Raw genomic sequence first — 6000 nt, forward strand, 5'->3', positions numbered from 1 at the left:
TCGACTTAGTGCAGAGATGGACATTACTCATTGAATGAAACACTTTTCTACTCTTTCTTAATTCCAAAAAGCATAGAAGTGATCACTATTAATATTGAGGAAGAAGAAAATAGAAAGTAAGGTGTTGATTTTAAAACGTTTCACTTTTCTTAAAAGAGAAACCTATTTGCTTATCCATTTGTATGTTTCTCTTGAAGTGCCCTGCCTTTTAAAGTGTTGGACAAGATGCTAATCAAAGAGCTTTGAGTTCTTAAAAGTCTCTCTCCATAAAAAATCAATATTAAAGCTTGGAAATGCAAAGCTATTTGGGTATTGTAGACCACAACAAAAAGAAAAAGAATTTTTCAGTCACATTTTACAGATTAAACTCATTGATTTCTTTAAAATCAACAACCCCTTTGTGATTGGCATTTTATCAAATTAAAATGTATTCCAGTTTACACACTCAGTTTTGTATACACTCTGAACATCAGAACATAAATAATATACATACCAAATGTTGACTTCAGAGCCATGTGTAGGCAGAAAATTTTTCTCAAAAATAGATATATAAATAAGGAGGCATGTTTCAAACTCTCATATGAAACTAACTTAAGCTTCTGCTAAGGATTCCAGTAGAAACTTAGAGTTTTGTTCTATTTTTGTTATCGGAGTCTATCCTCAAAAAGAAGATAACTGAATAGACGTTTTCTGAAGATTTACTTTCTGTAAAACTTCTTTCATGAACAACCTTTGTGAATCATAGAATAAAAACCAATGATCAAGAATAAAAACCAATCCTAGTAAAGGTGTCCTCAGAAGCACAAATTATTCACTGAAGTTGAATAATGAACATTTGATACTATTTATTCACCTCTTATAACCTCTCAGGGCCAAGGTTAGCACTTCAAGTCATTCTCCCTAACTTTTCTTACTGTTGTAACTCCCTATTCTTCAAACATGCTCACAACACAAAATAATGGTAGAATCTGCATTCTATGCCAGATGAAAAGAGAACTAATTATTTCCACATAGCTCCAATTCATAAGAGCTCTGATACATGTGTCCTACCTTATGTTCATCAATATCTCCTCCAGCTCCGGGATATAAGGAGGTCAGATTTCCAATTCCTAAAAGAGAAATTAATTTTTATGAAACAAAAGCTACTTTTCTTTTGTACTTCTCAACATAATATTGCAAGAGCCTGGAAAAATATTTCACATGCATTTGAGGATATTACACACACATGTGAAAAATTTATACATATATATGAATATATACATACTATATATTAAGAATGTACACACATTATGTATATGAATAATTTTATAGATAGATGATAAATAGATAGATAGAGTTTTTTTGTATCTATAGCTCATATCACTTGCATAAAAAGTTAGAGTAGAAAATATTTGTAATTCAACTTCTCCAAAGAAGACTGGGATAATATTATTCATGATGAGAATTCACTCAAACTAGTTTAAATGTCAAAATAATGGATATTTTACCACTTTTATTTAGCCTGCTTTCCAAGATACTTAATGAATTGGAAATTTCCACTAGATATTTTCTCTAGATATTAAGTTTGAGTATAGGTACTCCCCATTTTCCCTCAAAAGTTTATAGATTTACGTCCACTATATTCTTGGGCTTCCATGGGTGATCATGCTCTCGCCAACAGTTATTTTGCATCTCACTCAACTAGACTTAACGTAGTCACTACAGAAACTCAGGGCCAAATTCTACCCCAGATACTGGTATGTTCTCACACCGAAGTCAAGAGTTCCATGCAGGCAACCGAGAAAAGTACAGGGACAGAAGTGCCTTTCATCTCTCTTCAGAAGACAATAGCTTCGGGCTTCTTGTTGCTTAGTTCCTCTCCTCTGAAATTCCTGGACTGTGCTCCCTAAACTAATGTCAAAGGCAAGAACACCATAGCTGCCAAACACCAAACCAGAGAATCATAAACTAGCCGACACAAAATTCTCAACAGTACCCATTAGCTCGCTGATTCACTTGTTACTTATTCCCACTTTAAAATACAAAAGTTATGCAATGGGAAACCACCGCCCATTTAACCTGAAGCTTTGAAATGTGTGCCGATGAGAGCGACACATGGAGTCAACACAGGAAATATAAGTTTAGAGCTATGGCAAGCTGGGAGAGTTTCTGGAACCACAGATCTTACTTTGATGTTCATGGCTATTTCAGTCAGCAACAGTAGCAGTTGTAGAGACGAGAAAGCAATCAGACAACGTAGACTAGCATTTCTCAAGAAGGTTTTTCTTTCCTTTGAGAAATTCTTTTCAATTTATTAAATTATCTATCTCTTTTTCCCACAAAGTGTTTTATAATGTAAGAATTTACCAAAGTGACAAGTAATCTACTGGAAATTAAACCAAAATGCAAACTTAGCTGTTGTCTTTAAAACCACATGTCTTTAAATCCCTTGATTGTTAACTTTTACCCCAAAACGAAGAGGTCTTACCTTTCATTGACTTCCACTAGGTAATCACTGGACTATTTTGAGTTGTATTTCCCCCTACCTTGACAACTTAATTGACCTGTTAGAAGTATAATTTACTAAATAAAAATGCTTCAGAAGCATTACATAATTTTATATAAAAGCCACACTATATATCTAAGAGTAGAAGGGAATAAAAATTAGGCAAAAACTGTTTTTAAGAAACCAGAAGTAACATGATGATGCTATAATTTCTACTCAGAAACATTTATTCCAAAGCCTTAACCTAACTATCTACTTCAGAAGTATCATGGCCATCCATCCACACAGAGACTTTCTTTGGAATTAAACTTTGGAATTACTTGTTTATACAAGAAAACTCATCTCAGATGTAGCATCTGTTTCTCACTAAGGCTTAGCTTTCACCTAATTCTCCAAATGGGTTGACTGAGGTTCAAGAATGTGAGGTGACTCGCTCAAGATCATACAGAGAATCCAGGGCAAGCAACGCTCTCCCTCGTATAGACGATCAGTATCTTGGTACAAAACTCCACTGGTGCTGTCTTCAGGGCTGTGACGCATACTTATGTCTACTTGTAAACCTCAGTTTGCTGAGTGAATCACTTGATGTCTTTATATTTTTAACCGTATCAGGAGAAAGGGAATTTAAATTGTTCACCAGGTCTTCTTTATTAAATTACATGTCTTGACTCCAGAACCAGCCTAACCTAAAATATTTTATTATTAGATCCACAGGTAATATTATATTCCTTGTATAATGCAGCAAGAATGTAGTAAAGAAAAAAAGAATAAATGTGAAGTATATTAAAAGTTAAAAAAAATCTTAAAAAAACCTGTTTACACAGCCCTATGTATTTCATATAAAACACATTTTACTATCTTTCTATACTATGAAAGACTATAAGTACAAGTTCTTGCTTGCATAATTTATTACTTTTACATTACTCATTGCAAATAACCTTAAATAATACTTAAGTTTACAATAAATTTTAAAAATTATAGCAAAGGAAATAAGCTGTGCCATAATTCAAGTATAACTCTACGTATACTCGGCTGAAATGAAATGAATAATCATAATTCACCACTATGTGAACTTAATAGTTTTATATCCATAAGCTTGTATATTTCAACATTTTTCATTTTAATCATGACTTTCCTTGAGTTAATTATATGAATATAGAATTGGCTCATTGTTTTTCTAGTGTTTAGTGAATAGAATTATTCAGATTATTTTTTTTCTTAGTCTTCTCCAGAGAATAATATCTTTTGTGTCCATTATTATAAGAATAGTTTCAAATCACACAACATATCCACAGAGGTTACTTCCAGACTCCTTTTCTGCAGAGCCCAAGTTCTACATTCAGATGTTTCTGCATCACTATAATTATCTATGATAGACTCAGTGATGTCTAATGCTGGCACTGTCACCAAAATGTTTTCTTTTATGACCTCCAATGAGTATCACATAATTCTTCAGACACTCCTCCAGTTGTTCAAAATTACCTTCTTCATTTTAAATAAAAATAAGTGAGTTATGTAAGATGCGAACATTAGGAAAGCATAATCTAGGGTGAAGGCTGTATGAAAACCCGCTGTACTATATTTGCAACTTTCCTGTCAATATAAACGTCCACTGAATAAAAAGCTTAATTTTTTAAAAAAAAGTATACTCTGGCCCAGCTGGTGTGGCTCATTGGTTGAGCATCCGCCTATGAACCAGGAGGTCACAGTTAGATTCCCAGTCAGTGCACATGCTCTCACTCAACTAGACTTAGCATAAGCGTGCAGGAGGCAACTGGTCAAAATTCTCTCTCTACATTGATGTTCTCTCTCTCTCTCTCTCTCTCTCTCTCTCTCTCTCTTTCTCTTCCTCTCTGAAATCAATAAAAATATATTTTTTAAAAAAAAGAAAAGAAAAGAAGTATGCTCTGTGTCGTTTTTAGGAGGAATGAAGTGCTGGTCAAAGTTAAAATAAATAAGCAGGTTCTGAAGGTTGAAAGATAATTAATCATTTGAAATAGCTTTTGGGTCCTTTTGTGAACTTTATCAGCCTTTAATTATTTTTCTTCCTCTTGTTAAGTTCTCTGAAATATTGGTAGTTGTTGTTGTTTTTTAAAGTCAAAGCATCAGCAATGACACCAAATACTGAAAGTATGCTGAGTCTTTCTACAAAGTCTAGAGGCCCGGTGCACAACATTCCAAAGAAGCTTGCTCATGAAAAATATTCTGCACTGTAGTGCCTTCACCGAATATATTGGCTTGTCTCTTTTATGTGCCAGGTATTATGCTGAGCCCTAGAGATGCAAAAATAAATAAGACACAGGGTCTTCTCTACCTAGCCCGATGCAGGTAGCAAGATGGTTGATTATCATGCATATAAGAATTGCTATAATACATGTATGCCCTAGACCTTAAAAGAAAACTTACAAAGGGTTCCCAACATAAAAGGTTGGAGGGGAGCATGTTAGGCTGAGTTAGAAGCAGATGGAAAGGCTTGGAGTTGAGGGTGTGGATGTTGAGAAAATTGGCAGTCATTTACAAACGCTACACAGAGAAGGCGTCGAAGGACTGGAGAGAGATGAGCTTACACGAGAGGCTTTGCCTGTCAGACTGAGGATCGTGGCCTTGTTCTGAATACGAGGAGCCATCAGATTTGACACATGAAAGATGTGATCAGAGCTATGGTATGAAGGATATACAGATCATTCTCTTTGCTGTGCAGACCATACACAGGAGCGAGGAAAACTGGGATTAGACGTAGTGAGGGGAACGTGACAATAGGCAGGAACACACTCGTGAGAAGAATAAGCTGGTTTGAGCAGGTGATGACAGCTAGTCTTGAGAAAAGCGGGAGGATTCAAGAGTCATCAAGGAGTCCATGATTCAGTGGACAACAGGGTGTGAGTGAGTGAAAATGTGATGGAGGAAGAGTGGCTGCAGCTTCCGGAACTGAGGGAGGCTGTTTGCTACAAAGAGGAAAAGGGAGATTGCCAAGAGGTCAGGCTGGGTGAGGCTTTGGAGAAGGTGGACACACACTGAGTGAGAGGTGCCTGTGCATCTCCTGTGTCTACAACTCAGAAAAATGTCTGTGATAGTAATATTTGGGATGGTTTTAAAAAATATATATTTTTATTAATTTCAGAGAGAGAGGGAGAGAGAGGGGGAGAAAGAGAAACATCAATGATTAGAGAGAACCATTGATCGGCTGCCTCCTGCACTTCCCACATTGGGAATCAAGGCTGCAACCCAGCATGCACTCCTACCAGGAGCCGAGCCGTGACCTCCTAGCTCATAGGTCTACGGACACTGAACCGTTGGCAGGGAGGGAGTTATTTACCATTCTAATACTTGGGTTTCTAAAAACTGCATGTACTTTGAATTTAAGGGCTCAGGTTTTAGGGACAGGCAGACCAAGCTTACATCATGAATTTACCTCTAACTACCTAATTGTCAAAGCTTCAACCTCCCCATCTGTTAATGTCTATCACACATGATGTGGAAAGTAATAAGCGTGGTGCTATCATGGAAAAGGAACA

This window comes from Myotis daubentonii, chromosome 4 (assembly GCF_963259705.1).
Source record: "Myotis daubentonii chromosome 4, mMyoDau2.1, whole genome shotgun sequence".
NCBI classification, from domain to species: domain Eukaryota; kingdom Metazoa; phylum Chordata; class Mammalia; order Chiroptera; family Vespertilionidae; genus Myotis; species Myotis daubentonii.